At 42.6% G+C, this 21,030-nt stretch overlaps 1 pseudogene; it reads right to left on the bottom strand.

Moving 5' to 3' along the window:
• Positions 1 to 19,622: 19,622 nt before the first annotated feature.
• Positions 19,623 to 19,714, bottom strand: LOC115458484 (annotated as a pseudogene).
• Positions 19,715 to 21,030: the final 1,316 nt, after the last annotated feature.

A 21,030-nucleotide genomic window follows, 5' to 3' on the forward strand; every position in this document is an offset into this window, starting at 1 on the left:
ACCTCACCTTGAGTATTGTGTTCAATTCTGGTCACTGTATCTCAAAAAGATATAGCAGAATTAGAAAAGGTTCAAAGAAGAGCGACCAAAATGATAAAGGGGATGGAACTCCCCTGTATGAGGAAAGGCTAAAGAGGTTAGGTCTCTTCAGCTTGGAAAAGAGTCAGCTGAGGGGGGATATGACTGAGGTCTATAAAATCCTGAGTGGTGTAGAATGGGTAAAGTGAATCGATTTTTCACTCTTTCAAAAAGTACAAAGAACAAATAATACTCAATGAAATTACATGGAAATACTTTTAAAACAAATAGGAGGAAATATTTTTTTCACTCAAAGAATAGTTAAGCTCTGGAACTTGCTGCCAGAGGATATGGAAACAGCGGTTAGCGTATCTGGGTTTAAAAAAGGTTTGGATAAGTTCCTGGAGGATAAGTCAATAGTCTGCTATTGAGATGGACATGGGAGAAGCCACTGCTTGCCCCGGGATTGGTAGAATTAGAAAAGGTACAGAGAAGGGCGACAAAAATGATAAAGGGGATGGGACAGCTTCCCTATGAGGAAAGACTGAAGCATCTAGGGCTCTTCAGCTTGGAGAAGAAATGGCTGAGGGGAGATATGATAGAGGTCTATAAAATAATGAGTGGAGTGGAACGGGTAAATGTGAATCGTTTGTTTACTCTTTCCAAAAATATAAGGACTAGGGGGCATGCAATGAAACTACAAAATAGTAAATTTAATACAAATCAGAGAAAACATTTCTTCACTCAACGTGTAATTCGTTGCCAGAGAATGTGGTAAAGGCAGTTAGCCTAGCAGGGTTTAAAAAGGGTCTGGGCAGCTTCCTAAAGGAAAAGTCCATAGACCATTATTAAATTGACTTTGGGAAACTCCGCTGCTTATTTCTGGGATAAGCAGCATAAAATGTATTGAGTTTTCTGGGATCTTACCAGGTGTTTGTGACCTGGATTGGCCACAGTTGGAATCAGGATGCTGGGCTTGATGGGCCTTTGGTCTGTACCAATGTGGCAATACTTACTTATGCTACTAATTGGGTTTCTGCCAGGTACTTTTGACCTGGATTGGCCACTTTTGGAAACAGGATACTGGGCTGGATGGGTATTATAAAGCTAGAATTGAACCAAATATCTCAGAATATGCAGCTAAGCTGGTGTCATTGGTCTCCTAAAAATGTTAATAAATTATACACCCATAAATATAGCCAACACTGTAGGGCTGTTAGAAGTCAACTGATCTGGATCTTATCATTCAGGGAAGAAAGAAGTGTTAGAGTGGCGCAGCAGGAGGCATCAGATTTTGGGAATGAGGCTTCTGGAATCTTTTACCAGCCCAAACAACTGACTTCCCCCTCACCTCTCCTTTCCCTATGAGAGGAAAATGATCTCAGAGCAGAAGTTAGCAGCAGCAAGTTGTGAATAGAGCCTTTTGTACTAAAGCAGATTAAAGAACCACTTTGGGCCATGGAATCAGTGCTGTGTTTGGCTGTCGAGCATTTTGAAAGAGAGGATTACAGCTGGGAAAGTGCTGAGCTCAACTGTGCTGTCACCTTTGGCTCCTTCCAGTACAGTAAACACCTCTATAGGCAGAACAATGCCCACACAGAAGACACCAGGAAGATGGAACACAGCCCAAACATCACACTCCAGTACACAGAGCTGTCAAATTTCAGAAGGAAGACTTTTTGACAAATCCTGGTTTTTAATTTACACCCTAAAGCAGTGGGGGGGCTCACAGCCCCTAATTCTACCCTTTAAAATCCATGCTGAAAATCCCATAATGCATCAGAATAGGCTTATCCGAAACCCAGGACGGGTCTAAAATCTCCCTTTTGGCAGCTCTTCTGTACAAGCAGAATCATGCCTGCAAACAGCACATACCTGTGTAGCCCACACATTCCCAGCACAGCCCATATATCAGACATTTGTACAGGCAGAGTAGAGCCCTTTTATCTCTGGAGCAATGGAGAGTTAAGTGCCTTACCCAGGGTTGGTTGGTTGGTTTGTTTGTTCATTCATTTATTGGTCTCCTTTTCTTTGCAGCTGTTACTGTATTTAAGTTCTTTCCTACTTGGCCAAGCCAAGGTTTATGGATGTAAAAGACTAAACAAAAAAAAACAAAAAAAGCATGGTGTTGCTGTGATGATTCTCATTAAACATCCATGCCATTTCGCACTAGGATATTCATAAAGAGATACCAGTCATACAGAAAGGCGTTATATCAATAGTAATAATAATAATAATAATGTGTGACTTCACATACATATAATTGGTATCAGATAGGAAATTTGGAGGGGCATTTTCGAAAGGGACGTCCAAGTTGCGATTTGGATGTCCTTGCAAAACGGTGAAATCCAGGGGCGGGGAAACACGTATTTTCAAAACAAGATGGACGTCCATCTTTTGTTTTCGAAACCAAAGACGTCCACGTCAAAAACATCCCAATGCAAGCCATTTGGGTGTGGGAGGAGCCAGCATTTGTAGTGCACTGGGCCCCCTGACATGCCAGGACACCAACCAGGCATCCTAGGGGGCACTGCAGTGGACTTCATAAATTGCTCCCAGGTACATAGCTCCCTTACCTTATGTGCTGAGCCCCCCAAAATCCACCCAAAACCTACTACCACAGCGCTTACGGGTGAAGGGGGGCACCTAGATGTGGGTACAGTGGGTTTCTGGTGGGGTTTGGAGGGCTCGCTGTTTCCTCCACAAATGTAACAGGTGGGGGGGGGGGTATGGCCCTGGGTCCGCCTGTCTGAAGTGCACTTCAGTACCCACTAAAACTGCTCCCGAGACCTGCATGCGCTGTCATGGACCTGAGTATGACATCGGAGGCTGGCACAACATATTTTGAAAGATGTTTTTTGAGGGTGGGAGGGGATTAGTGACCACTGGGAGAGTAACGGGAGGTCATCCCTGATTCTCTCCGGTGGTCATCTGGTCATTTTGGGCACTTTTTTGTGCCTTAGTCGTAATAAAAACACGTCCGGGTGAAAACATCCACGTGTTCATCAGGGACGTCCTTGTTTTTTTCAATTATGAGTCAAGGATGCCAAAGTCCCGCCTTTGCTACGCCTCCGACACACCCCCTTGAACTTTAGCTGTCCTTGCGACGGAGTGCAGTTGGAGACGTCCTAAATCGGTTTTTGAATATACCGATTTGGACGTCCCTGGGACGTCCGATTTATGTCGAAAGATGGACGTCCTTCTCTTTTGAAAATGAGCCCAATAGCCTTTCACAGGATTCTCCCCACTGGGAGGTGTTTAAGTTTGAGTGGAGTGATAGAAGCCCAGAATGTTATTTCCTTCTTAATCTCTTCAAGGAAAGAGTCCAGGTTTTGGAGTGAGTGCTTGACTCTCTGGGATGACAAATTGCTTGGAGTTGTCCTAGCTAGCTTTGGGTAGGAGATGGGAGATGATTCCTAGAGACAGGGCCCCCGATATTCAAAACTATTTTGCCAGCCAGGAACGGGTCCTGGCCGGTTAAATAGCATTTAACCATCTAACTATTCAGTGGGAGACAAGTGGCTATGTCCTGCTGAATATCTCAGCCAGTGGTGTACCAAGGTGGGGCGGTGGGGGCGGTCCGCCCCGGGTGCACGCCGCTGGGGGGGGGGTGCCGCGGCGCACGCCTGTTGCCCTCTCTCAGTCCAAGTTTGTAATTCGCATGTGTTCACTGCTCCCTCTGAGTCTGCCCCGGAACAGGTTACTTCCTGTTCCGGGGCAGACTCAGAGGGAGTAGTGAACACAAGCGAATTGCGAACTCGGAGACAGGGCAACAGGCGCGCACCGCGGCACCCCCCCCCCAGCAGCATGCACCCGGGGGGTGTCATTTTGCCGGGGAGGGAAGAGGTGTCATTTCGCCGGGGGGGGGGGGGGGGGCGCATCGGCGTTCCGCCCCGGATGTCAGCTAGGTTCGGAACGCCACTGCAGTTAGCTTAAATAGCAGACCTATTTTAGACCGCTAAAATGTTAACTAGTTAGCGTTGAAAATCAGCATAGCCGGTTAATTTTTTAGCGGCCAAAATAAACCTGCATATTCAATGCTGGTCGTCGGATACTGCATTGAATATCCAGGTTTAACTCTGTCAGTGAACAGCAAATGTTTAACCTCTGATTACATAAACACAGAGGTTTCCTATATGGCATAAAGATGGACTAAAAGTATAGAGCTTCCATTCACATGAAAACTTAAATAAGTTTCACACTTTAAGACAAAAAAAGAGAGCTATGGGGGGGGGGGGGAGTGAAGATAAACTGCACTGGGCATCAGCGACAATCCTAAAGACAAAGAGGGAACATTTTTTTGAAGGAGCTTTTGACCTATTTTGATTATATTATAATTGCTCTAACAGCTATAAACTAATGCCTGCTGTTTCTGCATTCTCCCTCCTGGCGGCAATGGACTGGTGCGGCTTTGATACATAGTCCTCTGACCCCCTTCCCTTAACTAGTAATTGTATTTTGGAATCAACTTAATTTTTATGCTGGATCTATAATTTATTCCTTATGAGTATGTCTTATGTTTTTATTTTACACGTTTTAAAAAATGTTTTTATGTATAATATGCTTATATCAAATAAATCTGAACTCAGAATTCTGGATTAACCTGCTCGGAGTTGCAGGTACAACCCTGCATACTTTTGGGGCAGACTAGATGGGCCATGGTAGTCTTTATCTGCTGTCATTTACTATGTTACTGTGTGAATAGAAAATAAGGGAGAGCTTCCAAGTGGAGGGGGGGGCAGCAAGGGAGAATTGCCTGGAAGATAGAGACTGCAGAGGAGATGAAAGGGCTTGAGATGTAAGAAGTCTATGTTAACAAGGGAGGAAGGGGATACTTAGAGAAGATAGGACAGTGCTGAGCATAGGATGTGGGAGGAGGTAGCGTCATGGAAGAATGAAGGGGGAGATGTAGGGAAGGACAGAGGAGAGAGGCCTGCGTTGGAGTAGGGTATGGGGAGGAAGCTAAATGAGATTGAGGGATTGAGAGACAAAAGCTGGATGAGGACTTAGAACAGGGGAAGATAAATGAGTATTTAATGTGAGGGACTTTAGAGAAGGGAAGGCTGAAACAGATTTTTGCAGCTCAGCAAATGAATATTCCTGCTGCTTTCTGAATGGATTGTAAAGGGGTGTTGGGGGAGTCCGCATTCAGCATCTCATTCACAGTCCAGGACACTACCTTGAAAAGATTCTATTACACTTGCAACAGCAGATTTTTTTTCTTGCACTGACAAAACAGCGGCACAAGAGTACTGCAAAGAAAGGTGGAGGGAAATGCCAAAAGCAAGAACAGAAAACAAATCTTAGCTGGCTACAAGAAACATTTGGAAGCTGTTGTTTCTGCCAAAGTAGGTCATTTGTACCCTGCTAACATTGATCATATTTCCATTATATGATTGTTCTACTGTGCTGTTTTAATGTGTATATTTCTGATACTGCATAGTTATTACTATTATTAGAATTCAATTTGCCATCTCCAAGTTTACCTCATTGATAGTATTTATGCTTATATTTAGTCATTTTAATATTCTTGTACTGTTAACAAAATTATAAATTTTGTGTCAAGCTATACCTGCTGAACACGGCCTTGGGTTAATCTCTTCATTAAAGCAGTTAATAAATCCCAATAAATAAATAAATCTTGGAAAACATTTACATATAAATACATTTTTTTTAACTTTATAGTTTAGTAGGCTCTATTTTTTCAAGCAGTTTTATCACCGACAATGTAACACATTGGCAAAAGCACGAAGTGCACTTCTCCATCAGGACCTTTCTGTTTTCCAGGCTCCCTTCCATGTTTTCTGTAGCTGAGCAGGATTAGGAAAACTCAGGTCTAGGTTTTACTGTTGGCAGGCATAGATTTAAAGTTCTAGCTTCCCTACAAAAAGCAATTCATGGCTCCTGGTGCCTCTTCCTTCTATATTCATTCTAGATATCTTGAAAACCTGACTCATTGGGTGTACAGTGAAGACTAAGTTAAGAACCACTATTCTAGTTGATAGTGAGATCCTTGCATTTAAATGTAATGTAGGTAAGCGAGGCAGAGATTGACTTCTCCCAGGCTCCTGTTCTGAACCCCATTGTGTCTAACACCAGCTTTGATGAAGTGAGTTGCCCAAGGTGTCATGGAGCATCAGTTGGAGAAGTGAGATTTGAACCCTGGGCTATTCCTTTACTCTCTCTTATTCCATCCTCTCTATTTTTTCTCTGATTTTCCTCAACTCTTTCTCCTCTCTTGCCCTCCCTTCAGTTTTTCTCTCTTGCTGGCATTTCCAGATTCACTGCTAGATTCCCCTCCTTGCTCCCCCTATATCTATGTCTTATACTCTCTCTCCATTCCTCCTTCCTTCTGTGTATGACATGTACTCAGTCCACTATGGTGAATCCCAACCTACAGGGAAAGAAGCCGCAGAAGACTGTAGCTCACTACATATAAAAGTGCTCACAGAAGGAGTAGTGTAGCCAGTAGGGCTCTTCCAAATATAATAAGAACATAATATAAGAACATAAGAATAGCCATACTGGGTCAGACTAATGGTCCATCTAGCCCAGTATCCTGTTTCCAACAGTGGCTAAACCAAGTCACAAGAACCTGGCAGAAACCCAAATAGCAAGCAGTTGCTTCCCATATCTGGCTCAATAGCAGATTATGGACTTTTCCTTCAGGAACTTGTCTAAACCTTTTCTAAACCCAGATACATTAACCGCTGTTACTACATCCTCCGGCAAAGAGTCCAGAGCTTAACTATTTGTTTAGTGAAAAAAATATTTCCTCCTATTTGTTTTAAAAGTGTTTCCATGTAACTTCCTTGAGTGTCCCCTAGTCTTTGTACTTTTGGAACGAGTATTTGGAACGAGTAATAAATCAATTCACTTCTACTCATTCTACACCACTCATGATTTTGTAGACCTCAATCATATCTCCCCCCTCATCCATCTCTTTTCCAAGCTGAAGAGCCCTAACCTCTTTAGCCTTTCCTCGTACGAGAGGATTTCTATGCCCTTTATCATTTTGGTCACTCTTCTTTGAGCCTTTTCTAATTCTTCTATATCTTTTTTGAAATATGGCGGGCAGAACTGAATGCAATAATCAAGGTGTGGTTGCATCATGGATCAATATAGAGGTATTATAGTATTTTCGGTCTTAGTCACCATCCCTTTCCTAATAATTCCTAGCATCCTGTTTGCTTTTTTGCCCACCGCTGCCCATTGAGCAGAAGATTTCAGTGTATTATCTACAATGACACCTAGATCTTTTTCTTAAGTGCTGACCCCCAAGGTTGATGCTAGCATCAGGTAACTATGATTTGGATTTTATTTTCCAATGTTCATTTGTCCACATTAAATTTCATCTGCCAATTGGATGCCCAGTCCCCCAAATTCCTAAGGTCTTCCTGCAATATTTTACAGTCTGTACATGTTTTAACAGCTTTGAATAGTTTTGTGCCATCTGCAAATTTAATCACCTCACTTGTCATTCCGATTTCCATATCATTTATAAATATGTTAAACAGCACTGGTCCCAGTACTGATCCCTCACCCTCCTCCATTGAGAGAAATGACCATTTAATCCTACCCTCTGTTTTCTGTCCAATAACTAGTTCCTAATCCACAACAGAACATTGCCTGCTATCCTATGACTCTTTAATTTTCTCAGGATTCTCTCATGAGGAACTTTATCGAAAGCTTTTGTTGGTGGAGGTACGTATGAAGGCCTAGACCAAGCAGTTTTAGTACTGCTAAATATCTAATATCTAAGAATTAATATACAGATGAGGAGAAGTGGAAATTTCTCTTTTTTCTGTAAATTACAATGATATTAAGCTAGAAGGCCAGGTGGCAAGCAAGTGCCTCTCACCAAGTCTCTGAGATGCCTATTATATCTTCCTCATCATTTAGTGCGATATACTCTAACTTTCCCATCTTATTTTTTTTAGGCTTCTAGCCAGTGGTGTGCTGGAGCCGGCTCGCACCGGTTCTGCAGAGCCGGTTGTTAATTGTTGAACAATTTAGTGAGCCGGTTGTTGTGCTCTCAGCTGGGAGTGGGACTTGAATGAGGTTTTTTTTTCACAAAGCAGGAGGCTGGAGGCACGCATGTCCAAACACACCAGCTGTCACCTGATATTGGTGCATGCGTGGTGTGTGGCAACCCTGCCTCCTCGTGCTGCACTGCAGGAGGCAACAGATTCGTGTGCTCCTGGGCTGGCTCGCTCACCTCAGCGCTCCTGATCACAGCCCAGCTGGTCCTGGAGCTGTACCCTCCAACCTCAGAGAGGACAGAGGAGAGCCCTGCTGGCTGCTGGGCTGAACTTGCTACAGCATTACCCTTGGCCTCTGGTAAGAATTGCTGCCCTTCTGGCACTGCTCCATCCGTTTAAAATTTTGTCCTCTTCAGTTTCTTCCCTCTGGCATCAGCTCTACCCTCCCTCAACCTCTCCCCCTCCCCCCAGTCCTCGGACCAAACTGTTAAGGTCATACCTGCAGGCAGTGGTTAGGATAGGATGCCAGCCTAGAGGTTTAATGAGTAAACTCACATTTTTTACCTGGTCAGTGCACAGAACTCCAGCTGTGTCCTTTCTGTGGCCAAGTAGCAGACAATGGAGATGTTATCTTTAGAGCCAGGCTGCAGATACCAGATTTGTAATTTGAATATGTGTAAACAGGTTTTAAAGTTTGTGGTTTTGCTGTTTCAATTGCATTCCTGCCTTGAGCAGTGGATTGGAAAAATGGGTTACAAAGGCCAAAATGAAATTATTTTAGTTCTTTTTTTTTTATGGTGCCCTGCTTGGGGCATCTTATGAGATACAGTCATAAAATCCTATCTGCAGGACAAAATTGAGCAAAGGAAAGGAGATGCAGTGGATAAAAGAATTGGAGAACTAGGCAGATTATGTATAATGTTAGCTCACATCAGACTGAGGACTGGAAAGCAGTTGCTTGCATTTCAGATGAGAGCATGTTGCAGAGGTGGGACATGGGAAGGGAAGAGACTCAGAAACACCTGGCAGTGATCTAGTGGAAGGAAACCAAGATAGAAAAAAAACGGGAAAGCACAGTGTAGTAGAGAGAGAACACATCTTGAGCACTGTGTGCTGTTTTCTCTTTGCAGTACCTGAGTGTGTAAGAGTGCTTCTAGTCAGCAAATGAAGTTGATGTGAACAAGGAGTCTCAGAACAGCTGTGTCCATGTGCCACTGTTATGCCACTGTGGCTAATGCCAGTTGGAGGCAAAGGTAATGAAGAAGCTGACTCTCAGTGCAACCATCACAGAAACAGAAGTCCTAGAGTCCTGGTTCCATAATTTGAATGAGATATTTGGGTCATCATCTCATCCCAGGTCATCATGAAGGGATTGATCGAGTCCTGGTATTTTCTTTGTTTCATGCATAGAATTGTAGTATTCATTTGGAGGAGTAGCCTAATGGTTAGTGCAGCGGACTTTGACCCTGGCAACCAGGGTTCAATTCCCACTTCAGTGCCTTGTGACCTTGGGCAAGTCACTTAATCCTCCATTGCCCAGGTACAACCCCCCCCCCCTTAGATTGTGAGCCCTCTAGGGACAAAGTACCTGCATATAATGTGTACAGTGCTGCGTATGTCTAGTAGCGCTATAGAAATGATTAGTAGTAGTAATATTTAAAGGCAGAGTGGCAGCAGGAAGGAAACGAGGGCTATTGGGGAGCTAGCAGGCAGGAGATGATGGACGACCTGGGGAGTGGGGGGGGGGGGGGCTGGAAGAAGGCTGGAAATGTAGGCTACTGGCAGGGGGGGGGAGAGAGGAGAGAATCACTGGGTATGGGCGGCTGGAGGGGGGCAGAGGAGAGGAGAGAATCGCTGGGTGGGTATGGATGGCTGGAGGGGGGGCAGGGGAGAGGAGAGTTACTGGACATAGATAGAGGAGAGGGAAGGGAGAGAGAAGAAATGCTGGACATAGAAGGAGGCAGAGGCGTAGGAAGGGGGGGCGGTGCCGACACCCCTTGGCCGCTGGTTACCTGCTCTCTTTGCCCCGGAACAGGTTACTTCCTGTTCCGGGGCAGAGAAAGCAGGGAACCAACGGAGCCGACGCAGCTCCCAGAGACGACGTGCACTTGGCGGGGCGGAGCGTCAGCGGTAAAGATGCACTCCGGGGGGGGGGGTGCGCAGCAGCGACCCGCTCCGGGTGTCAGCCGGCCTCGCTATGCCGCTGGATGGAGGGGAGGGAAGAGTTAGGAAGGAGATGAGATGAGGGAAAAGGAAGAGAGGAGAAAAACTGCACATGGATGAAGAAAATAGGCAGAAGCTGGATCCACTGGACAGTCAAATCTGTGGAGGACCCAGCTTTTACTTATGGATGTAGGACAAGAAATGAAGAAGAAAGGCAGAAAGTAAAGAAATAAATGGAAAGGAAGCCCTGGAAACTGAGTTAAGAGGACAGATAGCAGCAGAATCGGATACTGAGCCAGCATGATCAGAAAAACAAAGTCACCAGACAACAAAGGTAGAAAAAATCATTTTATTTTCATTATAGTGTTTGGAATATGTCCACTTTGAGAATCAGGTGCTCAACATTAAAAGTTTATATTTATTTACTTATTTATGGCATTTTATCTCACATTAAACATGAATTAGATTGGAACCTGGGATCATTACATTTTTTTTTATTTCCTGGATTAATGCATTGGCCCCCCCTCCCCCTCCCAGGCTCTCTCCCCGGCTATAGCCAGCTCTGCAATTTGGGGGGGGCGAAGAGGTGGACAGGGGGGGGGGGGGGGCCCAGAGGTGGATCAGGGAGAGAGAGCCTGTTGTTAAACATTTACCAGCACACCACTGCTTCTAGCATTTGTATACAGGCACTTCAAATTGAGATTTTTCCTTGGATCTACAAACTGCTTAGAGGTTGAAGGGGATAATGTTCATCTTTATCCTGCTCTCTCATTTAGCACACCTGGCTTACTTTCAGCATTGTTAAAACCTCTCTACTGGGATTCTCTAAATGTCCTGTTTCAATAGTATCCTTCAAGGATACTTTACACCGAACCATGCGCTCCTGGGTGATTGTCAACTTTGCCACTATTCTAGTTTAAAAACTGCTCTATCTCCTTTTTAAAAGATAGCACCAGCATCCTGGTTCCATCCTGGTTTAGGTGGAGCCCATCCTTTCAGAACTGGCTCCCTCTTTCCCAGAATGTCACTCAATTCCTAAGAAATCTAAATCCTTCATCGCTGCACCATCTTTTCAACCACTCATTGAGACTTCGAAGCTCTGCCTGCCTTTTGGGTCTTACGTGTGGAATAGGGAGCATTTCTAAAAATGCTACCTTGGAGGATCTGGACAAACTTTCTACTTGAGCCTAAATTTGGCTTCCAGATCCTCCTTCCCACATTTTCCTATGTCATTGGTACCCACATGTACCAAGACAGCCAGCTCCTCCCCAGCACTAACTACCTGGTGATCCTCACATCCACCAGCCACCCAGCTATTTATATGCCTAATGATCGAGTCACCAACTACAACAGCTGTTCTAACCTTCCCTCTTGGGCAGATGTTTTGGAGACATATCCTCAGTGTGAGAGCATAATGCATACTACCCTGGTGGGAAGGTCCTGGCTACAGGAGTACTTCCTACTTCACTGTGGTGTTGCTCATCTTCTAGGAGACCTCCCACCTCCAAAGCAGCACAGGAGCTGCCAGACTGGAGGTGGGATTTCTCTACAACATCCCTGTAGGTACTTCTCTGTCTCCCTCAGCTCTTCCAAGTCTGCTACTTTAGCCTCAAGAGAACAGGCTTATTCACTGAGAGCTAGGAGCTCTTTGCATCAGGCACACCCATATAACTGCTCACCAACTGGGAGATAATCATACATGTGACACTCAATGCAAAAGACTGGATATCACCTTTCTCGCTGCTGGACGGCTTTCTCCATCTTAGTATTTTTGTGTTTTTCATTAATTTAAAACTTGCTAAGGTATTAAAGATAGTAGTCTAATATATTTTTAAAAAGTATTTAGCTTATATGGTATATTGTGTGAGTTATTTAGTATTTTCTTCTTAAAAAGAAATGAAATGTGATTAAAACTCTGTAAGAGCACACCTCCCCTGTTAGCCTAATTAGAATAACTGACTATAAATGAAGAGTTGTGCTAGGGGTGGGGTGGAATTGAAGAATAAACTAGATCCTGCTGTGCATTCTAGAGGCTAACTGTTAATGTCATAGGCTTTGGTGGAAAGTTCAAGCTCATTCAGAAATCAGATTGCCCTTAATAACCTTTGCAAATATTCTACTTTCTCACACCTCAATTAACACAGAATTCAGGTCAGTAGCAGTGCTACCTCTCCAGCAGCCAATGAACAGAAAATAACTGTCTTTTAGAACAAAATTTGAACCTTGCTACTATCCTTTCTGATATTCTTTGGCTGTTAAACTTCTACCTCTAGAAAAAGTTTCAGTTTAAAACTATGGGAAAAGTTTCTACCTCTAGAGAAAGTGTCAGTTTAAGACTATGGCAAAAGGGTTGTACACTATAGAAACTAGTTAATAATGCTTGCTTCTCTCGCTGCTGTGCCTACTAGAGGCTATCTGTTAATGCTGTGATATAAAGTTCAAGTTTTGAACTAGGGGGAAAAGGGTATGGAGACTAGTTGATAAAGTTAGCTTTTTATTGTTTATTTTTATTCTATTAATAACCTACAATTCCTCCTTTAAACCCCAATCTTTAAGTTCCCAAAGCACAGAGCAAAATAATGTTCACTTACCAAAGAAATGTCCTCTTCTCTCAGAGGACCTGAAAGGACCCAACATGACACCGTGTTACACAGTCCTGTAGCTTCTCACTGCCCCGGCAGTGCATTAGTGTTCCAACAAAACACAGGCACAGATTTCTGGAACAGAGTCGCCCAGCAGTAATCAGGTCTTAAAAGATCTCCCACCTGGCTTCTTAAGGGTTTAGAGAGAATCCACGCGTGTGGAGAACTCAATAGATCCCACGGAGTATGAAATTAAAAAAAAAAAAGGTGGGAATATGAGCCAGGCTATCCAAAAACTGGATCCAAACTAGAGTATTAAAATACACCGTTTTTAATAATTTTCAAACAAATGATAATAAAATAATTTCACGTAAACAATGACTCGACACAACGTTGTGTTTCGGCCAGACGGCCTACATCAGGAGTCTTATAACTGAAATCACTTATGGAGTGAGATCATAGATTGATGGTTCATTTGTAAAAGTCTCAAATCATAAATACAAATGCTGTAGACAAGAGCATTAAAGTGGGTCTTGAAAAAGACCGTTTCGAAAGCAGTCCGTCTTACCTCACTCTGCAGATTGTCGTGGAAGGGTTTATACAGTCCAACAGCATTTAGAACAAACATGTCTTAGCACTGTTAAAGTCCCCACACTATATTTCCCCTCTTTTCCAACAAAAATTAGCAACAGAAAAATATCCAGCTCTGAGTGTTTTCTACCTCTACCACCAGAGCTGGGGCAGCCACCTCCCTTGCTATAGTCTTCTCCAATGCTAATTCACCTATCCCTTCTGCACCAGTTCTTGATTGTTCTCCAATTTTATATAAAGACTCTTTTAGGATTTTAGGTGTTGCTTTTGATGCCTCACTCACCTTTAAGACACAGATTGATAATGTGGTTAAATCTTCTTTTTTCTTGTATACGTTCAGTATGGCCATTTTTATCACCTCATTCAATCTGCTCACTTTTCTGGCACATGTTATTTCTCAGTTAGATTACTGTAATTCTTTGTATGCAGGTCTTCCACTCCGTTCCTTAAAGTGTCTTCAGTTAATTCAATCTACATCTGTCAAGCTTATCCACAGGGCTCACCACTTTGATCATGTTACTCCATTACTTTGATTAGAACACTGGCTTTCTGTTTCAGCTTGTAAACATTATACGCTTCTCATGTTGTTTTTAAAGGTCAGGATCCTACTGTTTCTGCCTATCTGAATAGACTTCTTGTCCCATATATCCTGCTTCCACACTCACTTCGGTCCTCTTCTGGTAACTTGCTGTGCGTCCATTCTCCTGCTGTTCTTCACTTGTCTCTTTCTCATGAAATTGCATTCAGTTATCTAGGATCAAAGTTATGGAATGACCTTCCAGCTTCACTTAGAATTGATTTGCCTCTTTATTCCTTTAAGGCTGTTCTGAAGACTTTTCTCTTCTCTTCAGCTTTTCCTCCTGCATAAATATCTTTGTGCCCTCCCTTTTTCCTTTCCTCTCCTCTTTGTTTGCACCACCTCAGTTTCAGAACTAGAAGAATTTATTTTATGTTTAAACTTTTTTATTGACGAAATGCACAATACAATGCAACTTGGAGGCTTCATACAGCAAGGTTCAGTATTCAAATCAGCATTGCAACAACATATGTAACTGCATCAATCACTTATTCCATTTTCTCTTCTCCCACCCCCTCCCCTCCTTACAACTTTATATTTCAGCAATTGTTAAAGAAAGTCATAACAGTACAACGATACAACGGAACCTTCAGATTTGGCAAGTGTACAATTGTGAATCAACTACTATTCTACTGTGATGCAAAGTGATCAGCTTACCGCTCCAAGTAAATACAGAGCTCCATATCTAATTATCGATCCTACTCCTCAATCCCCTCTCTAGAAGAATTTATTTTAATGTTATAAACCACTTAGTTACCTTGTATAGGTTCAATTTGCAGTACATCAAATGCCCAAAAATAAATAAATAAATAAATAAATAAAATGTACATAGATCGAGATAAACAAACATAATAATCTTTAGAAAGCCATGATTGCCAAACAATGTAAAAAAACTTCTAAAAAAGTGTGAAATAGGGAAGCAGTGATCTCACATTGGCAGGATTGCTGCTTCCCTATTTCATGCTTCTTTAGAAGTTTTTTTACATTGTTTGGCAATCATGTCTTTCTAAAGACTGTGTTTGTTTATCTCAATCTATGTACATATTATTGAATATTTACATTGAGTTTATTCTTCAAGACTCCTGAAGCAGGCGCTTATGTGCTGAAACACAGCTGCTGTGTCGAGTCTTTTACAGAATAGTTTCCAGTTGTTCTGACACCGTTCTCCTATTTTCCTTGAAAGTGTCATGTTGGTGACACCACACTTCTTGCTGGTTTTGTGACTGTATTGTTTTACTTTTCTCCACCTCTGTGGAATTTGTTTTGGTACAGTATCAAAAATATACACATTAAACAGAACAGTTGAACAATCATATAATGGAAATACAATAAATGTCAGAAGAGTCCAAAAGATACATCATAAAATGCAGCATGCAAAGTCATTCAGATAGCTATGATATTCACAATCTGAGCACCAATATCCAAAAAAAGGAGGAAATAACCTTCTTAAAATGTCAAAGCTGACAAACAACCACAAAGAAGGTAATTTTCACCAATACATGGTGGTTGATTTTGCACTTGCGCTTTGCAGGCATCATATTACCTGCAGTTACTGTTGTTTCTACCAACATAAGTACATAAGTAATGCCACACTGGGAAAAGACCAAGGGTCCATCGAGCCCAGCATCCTGTCTACGACAGCGGCCAATCCAGGCCAAGGCCACCTGGCAAGCTTCCCAAACGTACAAACATTCTATATATGTTATTCCTGGAATTGTGGATGTTTCCCAAGTCCATTTAGTAGTGGTTTATGGACTTGTCCTTTAGGAAACCGTCTAACCCCTTTTTAAACTCTGCCAAGCTAACTGCCTTCACCACGTTCTCTGGCAACAAATTCCAGAGTTTAATTATTTATTTATTTATTTATTTATTGCATTTGTATCCCACATTTTCCCACCTCTTTGCAGGCTCAATGTGGCTTACAATACATCATGAGTAGTGAAAAGTATATAAGAAGATTGACATTTGGTATTGCAAAAGGATCTTGGGTAACATGATAATGATAAAACATGATAGTAGTGTAACAAGCAAATATTGTAAGACAATTCTGGATATGTGTGTAGGAGTTCACATTTGTTGATCTTCGTGTTATGCCTTGTTAAAGAGATGGGTCTTCAGTAGTTTGCGGAAGTTGGTTAGTTCGTAGATTGTTCTTAGGTTGCGCGGCAGCCCGTTCCAGAATTGTGTACTCAAATAGGAAAAGGTTGACGCATGCATTAACTTGTATTTTAGCCCTTTGTAGTTGGGGAAGTGAAGATCAAGGAATGTGCGGGATGATTTTTTAGCATTCCTAGGTGGTAGGTCTATCAGGTCCGACATGTAGACTGGGGCCTCTCCGTGAATGATTTATGCGTTGGGTGAAGAAAAATTTTCTCCGATTTGTTTTAAATTTACTACACTGTAGTTTCATCGCATGCCCCCTAGTCCTAGTATTTTTGGAAAGCGTGAACAGACGCTTCACATCCACAAATACCTCTATTATGTCTCCCCTCAGCTGTCTCTTTCCAAGCTGAAAAGCCCTAGCCTCCTTAGTCTTTCTTCATAGGGAAGTCGTCCTATCCCCTCTATCATTTTAGTCGCCCTTCGCTGCACCTTTTCCAATTCTACTACATCTACCAACAAATCTGTGCCAGTCACAAAATTAGTTGTTCTAGTTATAGATAATATTGTTGTGACCCCTGAGTCAGGCAATTCTACCTGCTGAAACACGGCCCATGTTGGGTTCTTCTCCTGGTGCTTTGAATAAAAGTATTTGCAAGCAACCTCTACTCTTTTCTGGTTTAACACTTTTGAATTTCTCACCATGTTGTTCTACAATTAAACTCCCTCTCACTCATTGTTCTAATAAACTCCTGTGTTCATGTGTAAATAATGTTCAATGTGATCAATGTTATATCTATTTTTTATCAAAAACTTTTTAACAAATAAATACTTTTCTCAAAATGCTATGCTCAATACATGCTGTTCAGACTCAAAAAATGGTGCTCAACTAACTGAAGATGCCACCAGTTCTTAAATCACAAAAATGCAAAACACATAATTATGTTTTAATTCAGTGTCCATACCTTGATCGGTGTGCAACTATGAGGAGAACAAAGGTAGATACATAAGTTAAAAACTTTAGAATATTTTGGTTTAAATAATTACATTGAATGGTCTGCTTTTTATTAAGATTCATATTTTTTACTGGCCACTAATCTACTACTTGTTGATGTTTTCATTATAATTTTGAGCATGATTTAAGATTTATTTGTATTCAATGCTATTTTGGGTGCCATTTTGGGGTGAATATTTTTGATGTTGTAGATGTATGCCGATCAGGGTATGGGCATGAAATTAGTTAGAGCTGGTGCAAACTATTTTTTGTTTGACCAATGTATAGAGCATTACAGTAATATGTTATCATGGTATGGATCTCTGGGGTCAGACACGTGTCTTTCTAATACATGGAGAGAGATTGTGTAGTTACTACAAGTGATAGAAACAGTTTTTAAATACTGTATGAATTTCTGGGATCTACTTTGCTTCCGTATATACTTTTGTCAGCCAGCTATGGTTCTTCACCAATATTTTCTTCCATGAACTCAGAACAGAAACATTTGTTTAACATTTCTGCTTTTTCCTCATCACTTTCAGTCTTCGAACTCAGTTTGTAGCATTCCTACTTTTCTTGACATACCTGAAAAACGTTTTATCAATCTGCTTTACATCTTTAAATATTTTTACTTCTGCCCATGTTCTTTCTTTCTTTCTTTCTTTCTTTCTTTCTTTCTTTCTTTCGTTTAAGTTATCTGGTATACATTTCTGTTTTTCATGAATTGTTCTCTATTTTGTGAACACAGCCTATTTTGTGTGTTTGTTTTCAATCAGTTTTTGAAGAACCATACTGGCTTCCTCTTGTTTTTATTTATTTTTCTTACATCAAAATATATTACCTTTTCTATGTCTCCTTTCAGCTTGGACCATATGTTCTTCCATCCTGTCAGTTTGTTCCTCCTGTACTCTTCCATTTTATTCAAGTCAACATGTTTGAAGTCCAGTATACTTTGAGTTTGTGTGTCTGTACTCTGCTGTAGCTCTTATATCACAGCATGCCTTGTGATGGATCACTACTGCCCATGTGGGTACCCAGTTGGGCAGTAGAGATCCATTATACACACATTCTCCTTTTGTAAATACTAGATCCAGTGTTGCTCCCCCCTTCCCTCATGGGTTCCATCACCAGAGAACCTTGAAGGGCATCCATGATCTCTCTACTTGTTTCTGATTCTGTAGATGGAACAGTGCACAAAAATCAGTCTTCTGAATATTCATAGTGGATGTCCCGAAAACCAAACCGGCTAGGAGTTATTCTAGGTCTGTCTTGAGAACCCTTGCTTTATCCCATTAAGGTAAGTCCTGCGTCCCTGGAAGAAACAAGGAGAGAATGTGAGACAACAGATCATCATATACTAGTAAAAAAGGCCCGTTTCCGAAACCAATGAAACAGGCGCTAGCATGTGTTTTTTTTTGTGTGTGTATGTGTCACAGAGTTATTTTGTGTGTGTGTGTGTGTGTGAGGGTGCGGTGTGTGTGCAGGTTGTTGATGTGTGTCTTTTTTTGTTTTGTTTTTTTCTTGGGGGTTAGGGGATGTGCTGTGCTGTCCTTGGTCGCTGTTTGGTGCTGGCTGGGTCGCGGGTAATCCTTCCAGCTGGTCCGCAGCTTGTCCTGTTCGCCCACGTCCCAGATGGTGACGGGCACGTTGTTTTCCGGCTCCTCTGACTCCATGTCAAGCGATCCCAAATATAGTCTGTGCTATAGGCCCTCTGGCACTCTTCAGTACTGGCATTAGGCATTTAAAAATTTCTCCTTCCCCCCCCCACCCCCCCCCCCCCCCCCGGTCTATTTTTGCCTATACCCACAGCAGGAATATTCTTCTCTCGTTCCAGTGGTGGTTCTGTGCTCTCCGTGCTGCACAGATAATGAGCCATTCTGCTTGGGAATGCTCCTCCCTTATTGTCCTCTGATTGGTCCGTCTTACGTTGCCTAGTGTTGCCTGGGAACGGTGTTGTGATGGTCCTTTGTGTTTCAGAATGTTGAGGGTGTTTTTTCTGATTGGTCCGTCATGCGAGGGCGGGGCAGAGAGACATGGTCAGTGTTGTGGCTTCACCACCATGAATCCATGAACCCTTCAGGGAGTGAGTGAGTGACTTCAGAACGTTGTCTTCAGCACGTTGAGGGTGAGTTTTATTATAGTAGATAATAATTCTCACCTCCAATGTTCTGACTTGCCTGGGACCGTGGTTCATTCCAAGTTGGTCTGCTAGGCTCCGTAGATCAGACTGACATCACCGTAGCCATTATGATGTCAACTTCAGACCCCAGGGGGAAAAAAAACCATGCCTCACAGCTGATCCATGCCCAGGTGAGGGTCGCTGGACATGGGTGGCTAGAGGCGGGGCAGGGGAGAGAGGAGGGTCGCTGGACATGGGAGGCTGCAGCAGTGGCGTAGCCAGAAAGCAATTTTTGGGTGGGCCAACAGGTCAGATGGGTGGGCACCAGGGTTGCCAACTTTTTTGAAATTGAAAAACTTGCCACCTGATACCCCACCCCATGCTCCAGCTCTACCCCACTCCCAATAACTTCAATAAGGGTAGCAGTGCAGGCTTCAGGGGGAAGTACAAGAGATTGCATGCACTCTTCCACTTCCATTGAGCCTCGGTTCCCTAACACACATACTTAGCCTGTATAGCAAGACCAAACACTTTCAACATATCTTTCCAGTTACATTCTATAGAAATGATCCCAGAAAGTATAATCTAGTATTAAAGGCAAATAAATTCTGCATCCACAGAACCCCCTGTCCCTCCCCCAATGGGTACAGAGCAGAGTTAGGACATTTCCCCATAAAACTCACCGTAATATCAACAGCCACCCTATAGTAAATAAAACAATCTTTAAAACAAAATGTCACTCATAACTTAGTGCAAATCTACAATGCCAGCACTAACTTCCAAAAGAAGGATCCTACCTATGAAAAAGGTATTACCCTACATAATACAGTGGGGCTGTAAAATATCAATACATCTATTGGGAAAACTAAGCAAACCAAACTTACTACAGAAGGCTACATAGAAAATCCATGCTAACGGAATACCTCAATCACACACACAGAATAAAAATGCCAAATATAGAATAATTGACTAAAAATTATAAACATAAATATAACCAAAACCCCAAAAAGTCAAACCTTGCATATAATACAATACCAGAGATACAGAAAGAAATGCATTTCCTCCTGTGCAAAATATAAGCATTGTACTTGCCAGGGATGGTGTTGGAGTGCAACTAGAGCAATTGCTCTTGGTCCCCTGGCCAGAGAGAGCCACAAGCATGATGGAAGCTGAAGGCAGTGCAGTCTGGTGATGGGCTTTGGGGTTCCCTCCCAAATTTATGGCCTGGGCTCCAGCCATGTCTAACACCAGCTCTGGCAAGATGTACATTCCAAATGTGACATATTCTAATCACAAAATTGAAAAAAAAATGATTTTTTTCTACCTTTTGATGTCTGGTTATTTTATTTTTCAAATCAGCTTGGTTCTAGTCTCTGGTTTCTGCTTTCTTCTGTCTTAATTCACTTACCAGGGTCTCCTGTCTATTTGTCATTTATTCTCTCTCCATGTCCACCATCCATCTCCCATCTCTGTGTCCCTATAGTTCCTTGTCCAGTATCTCCACTATGTTCAAATTCCTGCATCCATCACCACCCTTCTATCCCCTACCCCTGTGTCCAGCATCACCCCTTGTGTCCCTATGCCCTCACATGCCCAGTATCTCCCTTTTGAGTTCCTATTGTCCCCTATGTCTAGTATCTCTCCCCTGTGACCATATACCCCTCCCTCCCAGTGTCCAGCATAGCCTCTCTATTCCCGGCGCCATCTCTCTCCCTTCCCTCTAATCTCTCATCCTGGTACAGCACCTCTCTCCCTTCCCTCAAGCCTCTCCTGCAGGCCTTCCCTCCAGCCTCTCCTGCAGGCCTTCCCTCCAGCCTCTAGCCCCCCCTCCCCACATGTCCAGCACCTCTCTCCCTTCCAGCCTGCCCCCCTTTCAGGTCTAACAACTCTATTCCTTTCCTCCA

Source organism: Microcaecilia unicolor, chromosome 14, assembly GCF_901765095.1.
Source record: "Microcaecilia unicolor chromosome 14, aMicUni1.1, whole genome shotgun sequence".
In the NCBI taxonomy this organism is placed as follows: domain Eukaryota; kingdom Metazoa; phylum Chordata; class Amphibia; order Gymnophiona; family Siphonopidae; genus Microcaecilia; species Microcaecilia unicolor.